Below are 20181 nucleotides of genomic sequence, written 5' to 3' on the forward strand. Positions count from 1 at the left end.
GTAATTAATAATTGTGTACGAATGTATTTTGGGAATTATTTTGTTACCCACGGTCTCGTACAAATACAACTGTATAGGGATATACAACTTCTTATCAGACAGAGTAAATGGCAAAAAGTTTGAGACCAATTCGTATCTGTCAGTTTTCAGAGGGTTTTTGCATGCACAATTTGCGAAACGTACCGGAAATTGCGGATAAGGAGAAGAACGAAACCTTCTTGTTACTGTTCTTATTATCATCGTCATCATCATCAATTAAATTGAAAGTCATTGTTATTTTTTCGACACTAATAAAATAAACATGTTACACTTTTTCATACAAATAAGTTAATTACTTATTAAATTATTAAATTAATAAATTAATAAAATTAATAAATTAATAAATTAATAAATTAATAAATTAATAAATTAATAAATTAATTAACTAATTAATTAATTAGCAAATTAATAAATTAATTAAAATAACCAAAATGTATTATAATATATTTTTAATAAAAATAATAAAATATATTTAAATATTGTTAAAAAATAATGAAAACATAAAAAAGAGATATTAATAAAATAATATTAAAGTAATTAAAAAAACGGATTTAACCGCAAGCAAATATTTTTTCACCAAAAAAATTCTATTATTCAATATTTCCTTTTTGTTAAAACCATTTTCTAAAATTATTTTGTAATAAAAATGCCTAGAAACTTGTATTTCGGCGCTTTTATTGCAAAACAATTCTTTTATTAACTTCGGTAAGGACCAAACGACTTTTTTCGATTTTTAAATAATAAACAACGATAAAAAAACATCTTCTATTTTCTCACTACTTTTTTATTATTCGAAATTATCAATAAAAAAAAAAAGTTGTTGAATAAATTTGCAAAATGTAATTATATTTACATAAAAAGTCACTTTTGAAAGAAATGAACATGGAGGGAAAAAAAGGCAGGGAAAGGGAAAGAGGAAGTAAGAGAGGAAAAGAGAGAAGGAGAGCAAGAGAGAGAGAGAGAAATTTTTTACTCGGGAGCAAACAAATAAAAATGTTACTTTGATGGTACTTTTATTGTTTTGTTATGCCTCAAAGTCTTTTCGCTAAGAGTTTATAGGAAGAATTTCGCTTCTTCTTTTTCTTATTTTTTTTTCTTCTTCATAGGATTCATCTTCTAGTCTCTTGAAGACTGAATGTTTCGTGAATGAAGATACCTGATTTCCCCCGAGACCAGTGGATCCTTAAAGTCAATTCAGCATCCCTTTGCGCATCAAATGATCGACATTCGACATCAGAAATCAATCGTTAAGATTGGCTACTTCTTGAATTGCTTCAATTTTCGACTTTGAAGAACTCTACAAACACAAGTGTCGTTCTTTCACCTCATTTCTTTTTCCATTTTCGCAACGATTCTTCTCTTTATTTTCTTTCATTCCAATTGTTCTATGTACCGCGAGAGAGTGTAAAATCACATACTCACACATTTATGTCAAAATTTATATATAAACAGTGTATATATATACATATGGGCAATTCTACGTGAGATTTCAGTCGACCTCTTAAAATCGGCCAAAAATATTTTTTTTCTATTCTGTATTGAAAAAAAACAGATACGTATTTTTTTTTTATTTTTTTGGAGGCCAAATTTTTGAGTTATGAATTTTCAAAATTTTCGCTTTTTAAATGTAGGTATATTTTTAATGTCAGATAACTAAAAAAATATTGCTTCTTTTCATTTTTTGACAAGAGAAAAAAAGTTTTGTTTTTCTCTCTACTTTTGAATAATCATAACAAAAAAATTTTTTTTTCATTTTTTATTAAAAAAATAAAAAAATTTTATAAACAAATTAATTTTTTTTAACTTTGGGTATGATAAATTTTTAATTTTCTTTTTTTAAAACATACCTGGAAATGATAAGAAGGTTTTGCAAAAAGTTTCAGAGTGGGCCTGACAAGTTTGATGGGTCCAAAAAAATAATTAAGCTCTCCGTGCAGGTCTCACGCACGTGGCACAATGGGATTTTTTTACAATTTATTATTAAAAATTGTTTAGAGCCTAAAAATTCAATAATAATCAAAATCCGATAAAATTTGTAGGCTCTAGACAATTTTTAATAATAAATTGTAAAAAAATCCCATTGTGCCACGTGCGTGCGACCTGCACGGACAGCTTAATTATTTTTTTGGACCCATCAAACTTGTCAGGCCCACTCTGAAACTTTTTGCAAAACCTTCTTATCATTTCCAGGTATGTTTTAAAAAAAGAAAATTAAAAATTTATCATACCCAAAGTTAAAAAAAATTAATTTGTTTATAAAATTTTTTTATTTTTTTAATAAAAAATGAAAAAAAAATTTTTTTGTTATGATTATTCAAAAGTAGAGAGAAAAACAAAACTTTTTTTCTCTTGTCAAAAAATGAAAAGAAGCAATATTTTTTTAGTTATCTGACATTAAAAATATACCTACATTTAAAAAGCGAAAATTTTGAAAATTCATAACTCAAAAATTTGGCCTCCAAAAAAATAAAAAAAAAATACGTATCTGTTTTTTTTCAATACAGAATAGAAAAAAAATATTTTTGGCCGATTTTAAGAGGTCGACTGAAATCTCACGTAGAATTGCCCATATATATGATTGTAAAGATCTGGTATCATTTATTTTTGATAAACGAACAGAAAACATCTTACAAGTTTTCTGATAACATTCTGTTTTTCAGAAGAAATCATTGAAATATGATTTCAAAAGGAAATGATTTTTTACTTATACATATTAGAAGTAAAGTAATTTATTATTATTTTTTATTATTTACTATTTTCTTTTGATTATTATATTTATTATTTTATTACTTTTTATTTGGTCGTTTTTATTTTCAAAAATATTTATTATTTATTATTCATTATCTATTATTATTTACTATTTATTACAAACCACTTATTATTACTAATATTTTCCTTTGTTTCATTATTTATTATTTATATTTACCACCTATTCACTGTTAACTTAATAATATCAAATTACAATGAATTGATAAAAAAAATGTAGATTAAATTAAAAATTGTTGTTTACTTTATTGAGTACGTGCTATCACAAAAATTTAATTTTGCATTACCCTGAGCTTTCCTGATTTCCAAAATTTATTAATTTAATAAATTAAATTATTCAAAACCTGAATAATTTTTTTAAATAAATGTTTAAGAAACTTCTTATTTATTTTTCAATGCATAAATAAAAATTTTTAAATATGAATTTTAAACCTTCTGAATTTTAATTATTTCCAAAAATTTCAACTGTAATCCTACCAAAATTTAATTACTTTCTATAATTTTTATTGATTTATTTATTTATTAAGTCAATATAATATACGTAATTACAAAAATAAAAAGTGCCCTTTAGTACAAATTGTACCTAAAATTAAATACAGTAATACAAAAAAATTGTTAGAAAGACAATAATAAAAAATAACAACTTTTTATTATTAAATTATTAGATTATTATTTCTAGCTAAAGTTCTTCTCAAAGTCAATGATTTTCAATATAACTTTTCGAAAGTTATTCGAGCATTTAATTATTTAAATAAAAAATATTCAATTTTTTATAATAATTGTCATTTTAATAGTCATATCACTCTTCATGGAATAAATGTAAAAGTTTTTAGTCTGAATTTTTGAAAATATGTTGTAAAAATATTGAAAATAATTGATGTTTAAAAAGATGATAAAAAAGAAATTTTTTAATTTATTTTTAAAAAAATTTTTTTATTTAATTTATGAACGATAACAATTTTTTTACTTGCATTGCAATTTTAAAAATAATTGTTTAATATCTTTTGAAAATAATTGAACTTTTAAAAAATATTTTTAAAAATTAAGTTTTTAATGAATTTTAATTACAAAATATGTGAAACTACAAATTATTTCTCCAATATTTTAGTAATAAGTCTAAAATAGTAGATTTTTCGAAAATTTTATTTTACTTTATTTTGAAGATAATTGAATTTTAAAAAATTATGATATAAATAATGCTAAGAATTAGTGTTTTAAAAATATTGTAATGAAATTTTTCCAAAATAATTGAATTTATTATTCAAAGGTTATTTGGACATTTTAAGAAACTAATTAATTTTTTCAGAATTTTAATTAAAAATTTTCAAGATATGATTGTTTTCCACTATTTTAATAATAATAAATTCAAAAAAATTTTAGATTTTAGAAAAAACCTGTACTCTAATTTTTTTTTTCTAGATATGTTTCAATTTTTGTAAAGCTCTAATTAAAAATATTGCAAACAATCGAATTTGAAAAAAAAATTATAATAATAACAAAATTCTAAGAATTGTTTTCTTAAAAAATATTTTAATATAATTTAAAAAAATTATATTTTTATTAAGTTTTCATATTTATAATGTTGATTTGAAGACTTCTCATTAAACATTTTTGAGTATTCAATTATTTTCAAAATTTGAAATTCAATTTCTTTAAAATTTGATTGTTAAAAATTTTAATGAAATACCTACTATGAGGTCTCTGAAATACTTTTAAAAAAGTCAATTAATTTCAATAACATTTTATAAAATTTCAATTATTTAAAAATTTTATAATTATATCTTTCAAAAATTCAATTGTCTCAGAAAAATTATTTAAAAATAATTTTTAAAATATTTTAGTATACTTATTTTTCACTCTATAAATCGAAATAATTTGTATTTTACACAACTTTAATTTTTTAATTGTATCTTTTAAAAATTTAATTATTTAAAAAAAATTATTCAAAGATAATTGGAAGAAAAGTCGAAAAAGTGGTGTACAATTTATCTTACGTTATTTAGTATTTACTATTAATTAATTATTGAGTTTATCATTTAATATTAATTACTATTTGTTTATTATTTACTATTAATTAATTATTGAGTTTATCATTTAATATTAATTACTATTTGTTTATTATTTACTATTAATTAATTATTGAGTTTATTATTTAATATTAATTACTCATTGTTTATTATTTACTAATTAATTAATCATCGTATAATTTACTATTTTTAATTATTCAATAAAAAATGATAAATTTCAGTCTCAATTGTCAACATTTGTGGAATCTTGGGCCAAAATTCAACGCCTTGACCAATAAATTAATTCACTCAACAATTTTCGATGAATATGGATAATTTCTTGAATTGCAAATATTTCAACATTGTCGAACAAAATTGCAATAATTGACCACTATTGATCGGGAGACGATCAATATTGTTAATAAAATACTGTTCCAATATAAAGAAGGTTTAAAATTCAATATATCGAACCAATGGTAAATATTTTATTTGAAAAAAAAATATATATATATACGTTTTCATAAAATGCTCCATATATATAGTACTAGTAATTTTCCATTAAAGTGAAACATTAAAGAAGATATATTATTTCTTTTATGGAAATGTTATGCGTACTCGAAGAATTATTTTTATTTGAAAAAATAAATCTAATAGAATGGCTCAATATATATATACGCCATATAGGAACAAAAAATATATATAATTCTTTTTCAAACAATAATTCATTTCGTTTTGAAATTCCACTCTGGCAATTCTATCGCTTGAATTGAGGACAAATACACCTTGTTTCAACCAAAAGTGGAAGGTATAAATTGGAGGGCTTAGGACAGTGCCAGATTCCTTGAGTACACATGACCGTCTTTCGTTGTTAGCGTTTGATAGCCGCATATATGGGAGAGAGGCCTCTGTATGTCGTCAACGAGAAGTAGCAGCAAAATCGATCGATTATATACATATATATATATATATACAACACATATTCTATAAACGTAAAAAAAGGGTTTTTTTTTGCCCATTTTCCTCCCTTTTTTCGATCCAACTTGTTTATATTATAAGCAATATACTTTAACATCAAATATTTATATATTAAACAAAAAACAAAAATCTCACGGAAATTGAAGTTAGAAAAAAAAAAATTTTCTTTCTCCTTTTTTTTAAATTACCTCAATCCCAACGCGCGACATTCGGAAGGGGCATATTTACTTTTAGAACTGAAATAATTACACTAGACCCTCTGTTAAAGTGAGGAATTTCAATTAAACATTTCCTTTATTTTTCCTCTTTTTTTTTTAAAGAAATCCTTCACAAGAGAAACGAGAGTGTTAATTAAAATCGATTTTTGAATTCCAATGGGAATTGTAACAAAATTTTCTCTGGAATTAAACTCATTACGAGAAAGGAAAATTTACAATTTTCGACTTAGATTTAAATAAACTCTAAGCCAAAATTTTTTTTATAATATAATTATTTTGATAATTATTATTATTATTACTATTATTATTACTATTTCTAGGAATTACATTCGAGAAAGAAAATTATAATTTCATACAGGACTTTAATTATATTTTAATTATACTTTTTCGAAAAAAGTTTATAAATAAAAAATTCAAAATGATTATTACACTTGGAAAATTTTAATTATTATTAAACTATCAATATACTTTGCTAATTTATTGGTTTCCATTAAGTATCATTAATATTCTATTCTAATTATTAATATTTCCATATTTTATTATGTTTCATCAATATAACTATGTTGCTTTACTATAAAATTAATCCATGGAATTTCCGTGGAGTTTCCATTGAAATATTGCAAGTTTTTTATTTTTAAAATATTTTAACATTTCCAGGGTTGTCATAGGTCAGGAAAAATCAGGAAAAAGTTAGGAATTTTTATTAAAGTATTGGAAAAAATTGAATTTAGAAGAAGTTACAAATGATTGCAGAAATTCAATTTATTTTCAAAAGTAATAAAATTCTTCGCAGTTATTTAATTATGTTTAAAAATTTTTTAAAATTCCATGTGAAAATTTCAAATATCTTCAAAAATAATAAAATTCTTCTCCAAAATTCCATTATTTTTAAAAATTTCAATAAAATTTGTGGACAAAATTTCAATTATTTTCAAAAATTTTCCTCAATTCAATCATTTTCAATATCTACTGTTTTATAATAAAATTTTTCAAAAGATTTCAATTATTTAAAAAAAGTGTTGATAAAATTTAAAGGAAACATTAAATTATTTTCATAAATAATAAAAATTTTTACCGAGATTCAATTATTTTCATAAATAATAAAACTAATAATAATAACTAATAATAATTTCAATTATTTTTAATACAATTTTAATCGAATTCCTGGAAAAATGTAATTATTCTTGAAAATATTATTAAAATTCGTCGAAAAAATTCAATTATTTAAAAGTTTGTTATTAAAATTCTTTATGAGGATTCGATTTTGAAAAATATTCATTTATTTAATAAATTATTTATTTTTGTATTTAAATAATTGAACTCTTGTAGAATTTTCTAATAATAATTTATTTAAAAATGAATTTCAGTAAAAAATTTTTATAATAATTGAATATTAAAAGCATTATAGCATGGATTTTAAAAAATAATTGATTTATTGATATTTTTAAAAATAATTACATTTTTCGAAAGATTTATTTAAAATTGTATTAAAAATAATTGAAATCCTGTGAAGAATTTTATTTTTTAGGAAAATAATTTAATTCTTGTAAAGAATTTTTATTACATTTTTTTTATATATAATTGAAGTCCTGTTAAGAATTTTATTATTTATGAAAATAGTTGAATTCTTGCAACGAATTTTAATTAAATTTTTTTTTGCAATAATTGAAATTCTGTAAAAAATTGAATTATTTATGAAAATAATTGAATTCTTGCAACGAGTTAATTTTTTTTTAAATTGAATTCATTTAAGATATTTTATTAAAACAGTAGATTTTGAAAATATTTGAATTTTAACAAAAAATTTCATTATTTGTGAAATGTAATTGAATTCATGCAAAAAATTTTTAAAAATAATTACATTCTTTAAAAAATTTATTTAAAATTCATTTAAAAATAATTAAATTTTTTATGAAAAATTTTATTTATCAGAAAGAATTGAATTCTTAGAACGAATTTTATTACATTGTTTTAAATAATTAAATTCATGTGAAAAATTTTATTACTTGTAAAAATAATTGAATATTAGGAAGGATAAGGAAGGATTTTATTAAAATTATTGTAAATAATTTAATTTTTTGAAAAATTTTATGGTAATTTAAATTAATTCAAAACATGAAGATATCAATAACTCCGAGTCTTCGACTCGGAGTGATCGATATCTTCATGTTTTATAATGAATAATAATATTCTTACAAGTTGTTGAATTTCATAAAGGTTTGAATTTGAAATTTTTTGAAAATCTTAATTCCTTATGGAATAATAATAATGATTAAATATTTATTTAAAAAAGAATTTATTGGTGTTTTGGAATAATTTTACAATTAAAAAAATTCGTAATTAAATGTAATAGAACAGTTTTTTTGAGTATTTAATAATTTTTATAGTGAATTAGAATATTCTTTAGGGTCAGGGAAAAAGTCAAAATTTTGTCCGGAAATCAGGGAAAAGTCAATGAAATTCTGTAATTTTTATATTTTAATAATATTTTAACATTTATTTTATGATTAGAGTCTAATAATAAGCTTTGTTGCAATTTTTTTTCAAAATGCGTATTTCATTCAAGTTTTGCAAATAAACTGCAACAAAGCTTATTATTTGACTATAATTATAATAGAAATGTTAAAATAATATTAAAATATAATAAACTTGCAGAAATTCCACGGAATCTACAAATAAATAAATAAATATATATATATATATATATATATATATATATATATATATATATATATATTTTTTTTTTATTTATTTATTTATATATAAACGTTGGTCGAGCTGAATTCTGCACATAACGGTTTTAAAATGTAAAATATAATTTCTACGCATATTTAACATACATGAGAGCGAGATTGTTTCATATGTGTATACGCTTTTCTAAATTAGACTGCTATTGAATTCTGCAACGCGAAACACGTTCACGAGCAGCTAGGAAGCGCATATACGCGTATATATGTATATACGTTGTGTATATATTTGTGTTTGCCTGCGCATATATGCGCCGAGTATAAAATGTTTCCTAGATATCGCAAATCCTCAACAAAGAAATAAGCCTTGTGAACTCTTCACCTCATCCTTCATGTATGCATAATTTTAATTAGACTTTTATAAATATTCAAGCTTTTCTAAAATCACTAAATATGCTATTTCGAACCTTTTTTTTTCCTCATATCCATCCATCCTTAAATATTATCTTTGTCATCTGTTATGGACATTTTATTTTGAAGAATAAATTCTTCTTTGAAAAATTATAAATTATCCTGTTCTTATTGTATATATTTATAAACGATTGTCATAGAACTTTTCAAGTTGAAAAAGATGATTTAGTCAGACAAATTGATTTGTTATAAACAATTTTTCAAGAAGACTTATTATTTTCAAGTAGAAAAAAAATATTTAGCCAGACACATTAATTAGTTTGATATTTTTTCATGTAGAAATATTTTATTTTTAAGTAGAAAAAGAGAGTTCAGTCAGACAAATATGTATGTTTAAAAACATTTTTTATTATGGAATAAAAGAATTTTAATTTTTTTTTAAGTAGAAAAAGCAGTTTAATCAGACCAATTAATTTGATAAAAAAAATTTGTTTTGATTGTAACATTTTATTTGTAAGTAGAAAAAGATGATTTAGTCAGGCAAATTGTTTTATTTTTTAATTTTTAAGTAGAAAAAGACAAATCAGTCAGACAAATTTATTCGTTATGCATTTTCGGCTCGTTATGCATCACTATAAATAACAGTAGCTACAGACAGTTAAATTAAGAAGAAAAGTTATTCTGGAATGTGATTAAAGTGTGTTTATAATTTTAAATCAGACAACATCTTTTTTAAATACTCAAGTTGTAAAAAAATTTTTAAAGACCAGCAAATCCATTCAATTATAAATGTGTTTGTAAGTAGTAAATTTGAGTGCCAGTTGATCAGACTTTTTTAATTTACTTGTAATTAATTATTACAATTTAATACTAAAATAGAATAAGTTCGTTCCAGTGAGACAAAAATATATTTTCCATAATGTAGATATTTCAGAAATAGGTTTTTCAGTAGTATAAGGCAATATGAGACTTTTCTAATAATCAAATGTAACAATATTTTCATTGAAAATTGTACATTTCATTAATTGTAAAATTTAGAAATTGTAAATATATATTTCATTCGGTTAATATTTTAAAATATATTTTTCAGTAGTATAGGTCAATGTGGGACTTTTATCAATTTCAACTTGTACATTTTACTATTAAAAAAAAAATTGTAAACATATATTTCAAATTTAATCAATTACAGATTAAAAATGCAGTTGCAATTAAGTGCATTATAGTCGGACAAAAATATTTATCAAATATATCATTTTTTACTCTCATAACGAAAATCATTTTTACTACTTGCAATTAATTCTCTCTTTCTAATTAAAATTCAATTGTTATCATTATCGAAGTGAAAAAAGTGTGTTTTAGTCAGACAGAAACTTTCTTTGAACACTCATTATATAATTGTGGTAGTAAGTATAAAGTAATCGACAGTTCTTTGTTGAAATAAAACTTTTTCCAATTCTCGTGTTAATTATAATTGCAGTAGTAAAGGTCTGTTTAAATTCACACGATATATTTTTAATTCGTCGTGAATCTTGTTGAACCATTCACCTCATCTTTGATGCTTGCATAATATTAATTAGATTTTTATAAATATTCATAAATTTCTTAAAATAATAAATATGCGTTATTTCAAATCACTTTTTTTTTTTGCTCTTACATACATTCTCACTCTATGTCATCTGGTATAGACATTTTATTTCAAGAATATTTGTTAAAAAAAAATATCTTTTCTTGTTTCATTGAAAAGAAGGCTTTTCTTTATAATATGTAGATCGTACTTGATATGTCAAAAAATTCTTTAAAATTTACTTATTATAACTTATTCTTAAAATTTGAAATAATTTCTTAAGAAGTGTTTAATAAATTTATGAGTTTTGAATTTTTATTATTCCGAAAATGAATCAATTTACCGAAAAAATTATGTAAGGTTAAAAGAAAACATTATTTCTTTCAATTGAGAATTTATTTTGTTATTTATTTTTGAAAAAAAAGTTGATTGGAAAAAAGTTCATACATGTAAAACTTGTTTTTTTCTTTTGAAATTTTTGAAAAAATACGAGAGTATTGTGTAACGTCGAATATGAAATAAAATTCAAACGCAGCTGTTAAGAGGAAATTTTAATTAATTGTGTTAATGATTTTCAGCGCATCTGCTCTAATGATCGTTGTCTGTGGCGATGGTTTTCCAGCGAGTTGGTATAATTTCGTGAAATTTGTGGCCGATGGTTAGCATTTTATCGTTTGACCGTATGGAAAAAATTGCATTTTCGAACTTTATCGTAACATCGAGATTTATATTTGTTTTTTTTTTTGTAAACACAAAACAGGTGAATATTGACAATAATTATTACATAGAAACTTATAAAAAAAATGACAAACTCAATAAAGAATATAACTTTTTAATATATAATTATTATTTCAAATTAAAAAATAAATAAATAAATATCGATAAAAATCTGTTTTTAATTAAAATAATAGACTGCAATTTTGTTGGATAAATTGTATAGCAGATGAATGCAATTAATAAAAAGTGGTGAAATTAAGAATTGATAAAAATTCAATCAACCAACTAGTTATGGGTTAGTTGAATTTTTTTTTCCTCTTTCTTTTCTTTTTCTTTCTATTTTTTTTTTTTTATTTTGTTATTGAGAACAAAACCTTTACGTTCCATCCGATCTGTTCACAATTAATTGCATCCTTGCGCTGAAGCAAAGTCAATAAAATCTTGGTTCCGAACAGGAAATCTATTGGCATTTTGTCCTCTCTCCTTCTCTTCGCTTCACTAAAGCCTAGAACTGAACGTCGAAGGAAAGAAATAAAACAAAAAAGAAGAAGAAGAAGAAGAAGGAAAAATAAAAACGTAAAAAAAGAGAGAAAGAAACGAAACGGTTGATGGGTCGAAGCGTGAATGAATTGTGAGCTCACGATATATAAAACGTTAAAAGTTTTCGAATCTATAAAGTGAGAGAGGAGATGTAAAAAATTTTTTACGTCACTCTACCACCTCTAACCTATAGCACAATTGTAACCACAGATAGCCGAGGTAAGGACCTTAAGGAATTTAAAGATAATTACTTTCTTGGAAAAAGTCAGTGACTCTCATAAAAAAAAGGAGAAAGAGAGAGAGAGAGAGAAAAATGGAAAAAAACGAACTCGTAAAAACTGCCATTATTACACTGGTTGTTCACCAGGAGGAATTTATCGACCACTGATAGAATATCACTGTCGTGTGTTAATGTGGCATTATAAATCTACACTTTTTCAAGATAAACTACTTATATATATGTATAAATTCCTCTACGACTTTTTTTTAATACACTCGACATAAACTTAAACAACCTTTTATTAAAAATTTGTAATATTTTTATTTTTCCGTTAAAACTTACTATAAAAGTAGTAAAAGTCACTTTTGGTTAGACCATATTTTAATATTTACGAATTTACGTTACGTGAAGAGAATGTTTATTGGTATTGATAAAAAAATTGTGTCTTAGTAGTAAAAGTTAGTAATTGTCAGACATGCAATTTTTTTCAACCTTCAAAACAATGTTAAGAATATTTTTTGATATCAAAATATTACTTACGAAATTCAGAAAAGTCTAGAAAAATATATTTCAATTCGATTTTGACCTTAAATTTAATTTTTTATTTCAAACTTTGAGTTTGACTTTGACTTTCAAAATGATTTTAATCAAACTGGAAGTCAAATTTTAAGTAAACTTCAAAATTTACTAATAGGTCAATATTCTGAAATTAGAGTGAGAGAATTTTTAAAAATAAATAATTAGGTTTTCAGTAGTGCAAGTCAATGTTTATGAGACATAATCAAGAAAGGAATATTTTGAAAACCAGTAAATCATTATGCAAATAGAAAAACTATTTAATAGACAAATATTCTGTATTTAGATAAGAGAAAATCACTTATACTTTTTGAATATGTTCAGTGATAATAATCCGATTAAGTCAGATATTGATTGTCTGGAAAGCATTTAAATTATAATTTACTTTTAAGTAGTAAAAGCAGATTCTACTTTAGTGAATTATATTCTTTAGACTGGAATTAATAAAATATTGTAAAGTTTTATTTTAATAGCAATTTTTTGTATTGGAAAAGACAATTTTGCATTATTTCTCGTAAAGTTCATTCGTAGTCAGTCTGACATTTAAAATATAATAAATTTACACTTAAGTAGTAAAAGCCAGTTCCACTCAGACTGATTGTAAGGCAAATATTTTATTCAGTACTTTAGTTTCCAGTAGTTAAATTAATTTCGAGTCGAATAAATGTTTAAAATAAAATTTATATTCAAGTAGTAAAAACTATTTATAGTTAGACACGTTTAGTTTTAAGTAGTGAAAATCCATTCTAATTGAAATAAAATATTTATTTTAAAAAATTTCGATTACAAATATGAAAATAGATTCAAATATAGTGAAGAATAATATTAATCAAAACGTATATTTGAATAAAGTTTTCAGTAGTATAAGAAAATTTAAGTCAGAGATTAAGTCAAATAGTTTAATTTAAAGAAATTTTGTTTACAAAGATTATAAAAATAGATTCAAGTAGTAGAGGACAATATTAATCGAAATATTCAAATAAAGTTTTAAGTATAGTATAGGTCAATTTAAGTCAGACATTAAGTCAAATATTATCATTCAAAAGAAGTTTATTAACAAATATCATGAAAATGGATTCAAGTAGTAACAGACTATTAATTGAATAAAATAAATGAAAAAAGTCTTCAGTAGTAAAGGTTAATTTAAGTCAGACATTAATCAGTCAAATATTTTAATTTAAAAAAAAAAATTCGGCACTAACAGTATTTTTTCCCAATTTTCAATTTTATTATATCACACATCGAAAAAGAGTATCACTGTAATTCAATTTTAGAATTTGATTCAAACGTCCACCCGAAAAAAAAGATGAGATTTTCGTAAAATTGGTTCTGATTCAAATATAGATAATAGAATATAAAGTATCATGTCTCGTGAGGTTGACTACCGCTGAGAACGAATTAGCAGGGTCTCCATTATTTAAATTCAGTGGATATAAAGGAAGGATCAAGTTTAAGTCGCACTCCAAGATATTGGCTGCCAAAGTCTGCTCGCCTGGATTTTACCTTCGCTCCTTATTTTTTTCTTTTTCTTTTTTTTTTGAAAAAGAAGCATAGAGCCCAGCAAGAGATCGGTTGGGTAAGAAAATCTCGCTAATAAAATTCCCAGTAAAATGAGAGGCACCACTCACACTTGTTAACTTTTATATTTATTTATACGTATATATATATGTACTTTATGTAAAACAATTTTAAAATAATATTTTGATATATCCCTTTTTTATTTCCATTAGAGAATGAGAGAGATTGTTTTTTTTTATATAATATGCGACGAAATAAAATGAAATTATAATCACATAAAGCGTGAGTGAATTTAAAAAGGAATAAATGCAAAAATTAAAATATTTAGCGTATTCAGAAAAATTAAAATCCAAAAAGAAGATTATATTCACCATAGATTATCATTTGTGGGTATTTGCTTTTTAACTGTATTTTTTTAATTTTATAAAAGAATTAAAGTTTTTTAATGACAGGAAAAAAATAATATTTCTTTATATGTAACAAAATCAAACATTTAGGTACAATGGAAATAAATAAAAATTTAATTGTCTTCATTTATTTATTTATTTCGAATGGAATAAATCTTTAAAATCTAATTTTTATTGAAGCAGTAAAAACTATTTATAATTAAATTTCGTTTACAAATATTATAAAAATAAAAGTAAGAATATAGTTTTCAGTAGTATAAGTTAACTAAAGTCAGACAATAAGTCAAATTTTTTATTTTAAAAAAATTTCCTTTACCAATATTATAAATTCAAGTAGTATAATACAATAATAATCGAAATAAATATTAAAATAATGTTTTCAGTAGTATAAGTCAATGTGAGTCAGAGTCAGGCATTAAGTCAAATATTTTAATTGAAAAAACTTTCGTTTACCAATATTACGAAAATAAATTCAAGTAGTAAAAGACAGTATTAATCGAAACAAGTATGGAAACAAATTTTTCAGTAGTATAGGTCAATTTAAGTCAGACTTCAATAAAATATTTTAATTTAAAAAAAATTTAGTTTACAAATATTATGATAATAGATTTAAGTAGTAAAGGTCAATATTAGGTGAAACAAATATAAGACTAAAGTTTTCAGTAGTATAAGTCAATGTAAGTCAGAGTCAGACATTAAGCCAAATATTTTAATTTTAAAAAATTTTGTTTACAAAGATTATAAAAATGGATTCAAGCAGTAGAAAATAAATATAAAAATATAAATACAATATCAATCGAAACAAATATTAGAACAAAGTTTAAGTAGTTTTGGTCAATTTATATTTTAAGTCAGACAATAATAAAATATTTTAATTTAAAAAAAATTTCGTTTACAATTATTATGATAATAGATTCAAGTAGTGGAGGACAATATTAATTGAAACAAAGATAAGAATATAAAGTTTTTAGTAGTATAAGTCAATTTAAGTCAGACACTAAGTCAAATATTTTAATTTTAAAAAATTTCGTTTACAAATATTATGAAAAAAAATAGATAAAAACTTTAAGGGACAATATTAATCGAAATAAATAATGAATTATACTTTTCAGTAGTATAGGTCAATTTAAGTTAGACATTTATTTATATATTTTAATTTAAAAAATGTTTGTTCTTCAAATATTGTGAAAATAGATTCGAATAGTAAAAGACAATATTAATCGAAACAAATATAAGACTAAAGTCTAAAGTAATATATGAATCAAAATCAAATTGTTTTAAATTTAAATTGTCTTAATTTATTTATTTACAAGATCTGTGGGCTTAGAAAAAAATTAAAAATTGTTTTTTAAAAAAAAGGTGGTTTTTTAAAAATATTATGTATCGATTTGAAAAAAAATACAGGAACAGAAGGGAAAATGAAATTTAAATACTGTAGACCCAATTAAAAGAAACTATTATTGTAAAAATGTTATTTTATTCTGTGTTTTTTTTTCTTTTCTCTTTTTGTGAAAACGAATAAGAACAAAAGAGAAATATTAAGAGAGTTAAAAAGTATGCCAGTGTATAAAGTTCTTTTCTTCGTAATGTACTTTATAAAATCATGAATTTTACTTGCATTTTGCATCTTCTCTTTATCTTGCTACTCAGTATTTACACGGAATACAACAGTGTAAAATTGTTGTCCACGAGCTGCTTCGCTTAGTTTCTTTTTTACTCTTTTATTTTTCTTCTTCGTTTTCTTCTTATATTCTTTTTTTCTCTCTCTCTCTCTCGCTCTTTCTCTTTTTGCTTGTGATCAAGAAAAACATCAGCCGTTTCCTTTTTAGTTGTTACTTACACGGTGTCGTTGCGTAAAAAGTTGAACATGACAAACCTACTGATTAGAGGCTGTTTGAACTGGCTTTCGGCTTTAGCGACTTCGTTTGCGCCAAGTAAAAGGTTTTTCCTCCACTTGAAACATAGTGATATTTTCACATGTATCAAAAATTAATTTTTAAAAATTTCTCCCATTTTTTTTTTTTATTTCTTTTCTCACTGACAAAAATTTTTTTTATAAAATGTAAAATTTTTTTTTTTTGATTTTAAAGAAAATTTTTTAATTTAGAGAAAATATTCTTTGATCTAAATATAAAGTCTCTACTCTCTTGAAAATCTCTTTTCATCGCGCTTCAAATTTTGTATGCTCTCAAAATTTAAACCGTTCTAAAGTCAAATGGAAAGAAATAAAAAAAAAATTCTCCTCCATTTTCACATTTTTCACTTTATTCTTTGACTTTAAGGAAAGAGAATTTTTTTTAAAATCATTTTTTATTTCATTAAATAAATTATTTGTGGAATTATAATATTTTTAATATTTTAATATTTAATATTCAAGAATTGTTTTATTAGTTTTCCGTGGCATTTTTGTTTCTCGATTTAGAACTACAAAAATTATTTTAGTTCACATATTTGTCGTTGTAAAAGTATTCAATATCTAAAATCGATATTCAAAGGAAAGAGAGATGGAGAGAGAGAGAAATGCTTTGACATGACTATAATGTTTAAGGATAATAAAAATATTCCAAAAATTTGAATTCAATTATTTCACATAATAATTTATTGATGAAGAAATTATTGAATAAAATTAAATGACTTAGTGGTAATTTCGAAATCAAATTAAATTAGAGTGGATTTATTCGAAAACCAATTCATTCAGAAATTTATTTTAAAAGAATGTGACTAAACTAATGATTTATTGAAATGTCAATAATTATTAATTTTCTGAAATCTAAATATAATCTGACAGATATCAAACTGTTTTTATTTTCCCGGTATACTCGTATCAGAAATAGAGTAACATAAAAATAGTATTTTTATGTGAAAAAACATTTATATTTTTAAAAAGTTTTGTGGTTGTCAGTCTAAAATGTTTCCTTCTTTTTATAACAGAAACAAAAGCCCAGTGTTTACAACTCAACGTAAAATAGAGAAACACTCGTTTTTAAAGAATAAAAAAAAATATCTTGGTGACAATATTTGTCTCCTAATGATGATACCAGTATAATATAAGAAAAATATTCCCTTCGCCAAATAGTGTGGCTTTCGGCAATAAATTTGAAAATAAAAACAATATTTTACCACAAAGAATATACAATTTTTTTATCTTTTTTGTCATTTAAAAAAAAATATTCTAATTACCTATTCTTTCTTTTATTTAAAAAAATAAAAAATGTTTGCAATTAATCTTACAGTGGAATTACATTTAATTACAATTACCATCACTTAGATTTTTTTTCAAATAATAAATATATATTAGAAAAAAAAATGAAATTTTAAAAATATATATATTTTTTAGTCTACTTTAAATAGTTAGAAAGTTTTATTAAACTTCTTCTATAATATTAAAATAATTATTATTCAACTTCTAAAAAGCTTAAAGCAATTACTTGAAAATTCCATTGTCTATTTTTGAATGATAAGAGAAAGCAAAAGCCATTCTTATTGATTTGATCAATAAACTTGCTGGATGAAAGCCAGAAAATAGTAAAATTAATAAAATTTGCCAAATGGCATTTCTCTTTTGCTCATAAAAAAAACTTATACTGCTGAGTTTTCTAACTGCTCTCGTACCAATCGGAAAACATTCACGTATTTTGCAACTTTTGAATTTTTTTTCCTTCAAATATATATCAATATTATTTTCCTATTAGGATTTTCCCTTTAAGAGAATAAAAAACATTTTATATCCATCGAAATGTAATTTAAAATTCTTTTACGTTTTTATTAAAATATATTTTGAATAAATGAATTAAAATTTCGTGCCAGTCTTTTATTCTTTTCATATTAATATTTTTATTTTTATTTCTTTTTCTTTGTTCTATTTTTTTCAATTTGAATTTTTTGGAATGTAAATTCATATGTTGTATTATCTTTCCGTTTATTCAGATAAAACATTTTTTTAAATAAGTAAAAATAAAAAAAGGGCAAAAAACAAAAAAAAATATTTTCAAATTTATCTCGTTTTTTAATGTCAAAATAGAAAAATAATATTTATAACCTATTGAGGTAAAAACCATTTTACAGAAATGTGGAAAATTTATTTTTAAATAAAAAAAATGTACATTTTGAAACAAAGAAACATTTTATTGGCTGTTTGTCGATACCGATAAAAATATTAGCTACTGTTAAGATTAAAAATAACATTTTTACGTTGCGATAAAAATTCTTTTCTTTTTACATTTAAAATATAAATATTATCTTATTATTTTTAATTGTTTTTTTAATTTATCATTTATAAATTTATTTAGTCAATTTACAATTCACTTTATTTTTCAATTTACTATTTATGAAAATATTCAATTTGTAATAAAACCTGCTTTATAAACGAATTGTAAAATTAGTGATTTCAATCAAATTATTGACTGTTAAATTAAATCAAATTGTATTACAATTTCAAATAAACTCTCAATTTTAGAAATAAAGTAAATTATTTAATTTATAACAGATTATTATTGACTTTATGTCACTCACATTTTGCATAACAAAATTAAAAAAATTATAGGAAAGAATTTCTCATTTGGTATTCATTATATTAAAGGTGGAATAATATAAATTTTAAAAAATTTATATTATATTTTTAGGAATTCAAAAAAATGAACACTTCATCAACTGTTGTACTTTTCAAATAGTTACTAAAATGTAAATATATAAAGCTTTTTGGAATGTTTTCAAATTAATTCGGAAATTAATTTATAATTAATAAATTTCACAGTAAATCCTTTATATATCGAATTTCAATTAGAATGAATATTAAAACATTTCTGAATAATTAACCATTATTGTGAAATATTAATTATTATTGTAAAAGAATGTAAAATAAATTGTAGTAAAAATAAAATATTCTGTTAATCAAACATTAATTGAAATAAAAATTAATTATTTTAATTAGATCTGAATAAAGACACGAAAAAGAATTGAATTATAAATATAAATAAATATTCAAATTAAAATTCAAACTTTTAACTGTCGACTAATATTAAAATTCAAAACTAAAATTTAAAAAATTTGAAATAAAAAAATATTTTCATTATTAGGTATTTGAAAAGTAAATACCTAAAGAAATTTTGTTTTAAATAAAAATATTATGTTAATAAAATATTTCATGAATTAATATTGCAGAAATTATTAAAAATTAAAATAAAACTCTAACCCTCCAAATATGGACTAATATTTAAAAATAAAAAAAATTTTCCAGAATAATTCAAAAATTTTATAATTTTATTATTGTAAAAGTAAATAAAAAAATTGCCCTTGTAATTAAATACTCTGTTTGTAAAACAGGGGCCGTTCAAAAAATAGTTTTACGTATTTTTTGAACAGCCCCACATTCAATTCAATTTAAAAAAAAAATATAATAAAATTTTTGACAAAATTTTAATTATTTTCAAAAATTTTGCTCAATTTTATATGAATTCTATTATTTACAAATTTTTTATAAATTTGTTCGCAATAATTACATTATTTTTAATAAATAATCAAATTTTTTTACAGGAATT

The sequence above is a fragment of the Leptopilina heterotoma genome, unplaced genomic scaffold, assembly GCF_015476425.1.
Source record: "Leptopilina heterotoma isolate Lh14 unplaced genomic scaffold, ASM1547642v1 Lhet_197, whole genome shotgun sequence".
Lineage (NCBI taxonomy): Eukaryota > Metazoa > Arthropoda > Insecta > Hymenoptera > Figitidae > Leptopilina > Leptopilina heterotoma.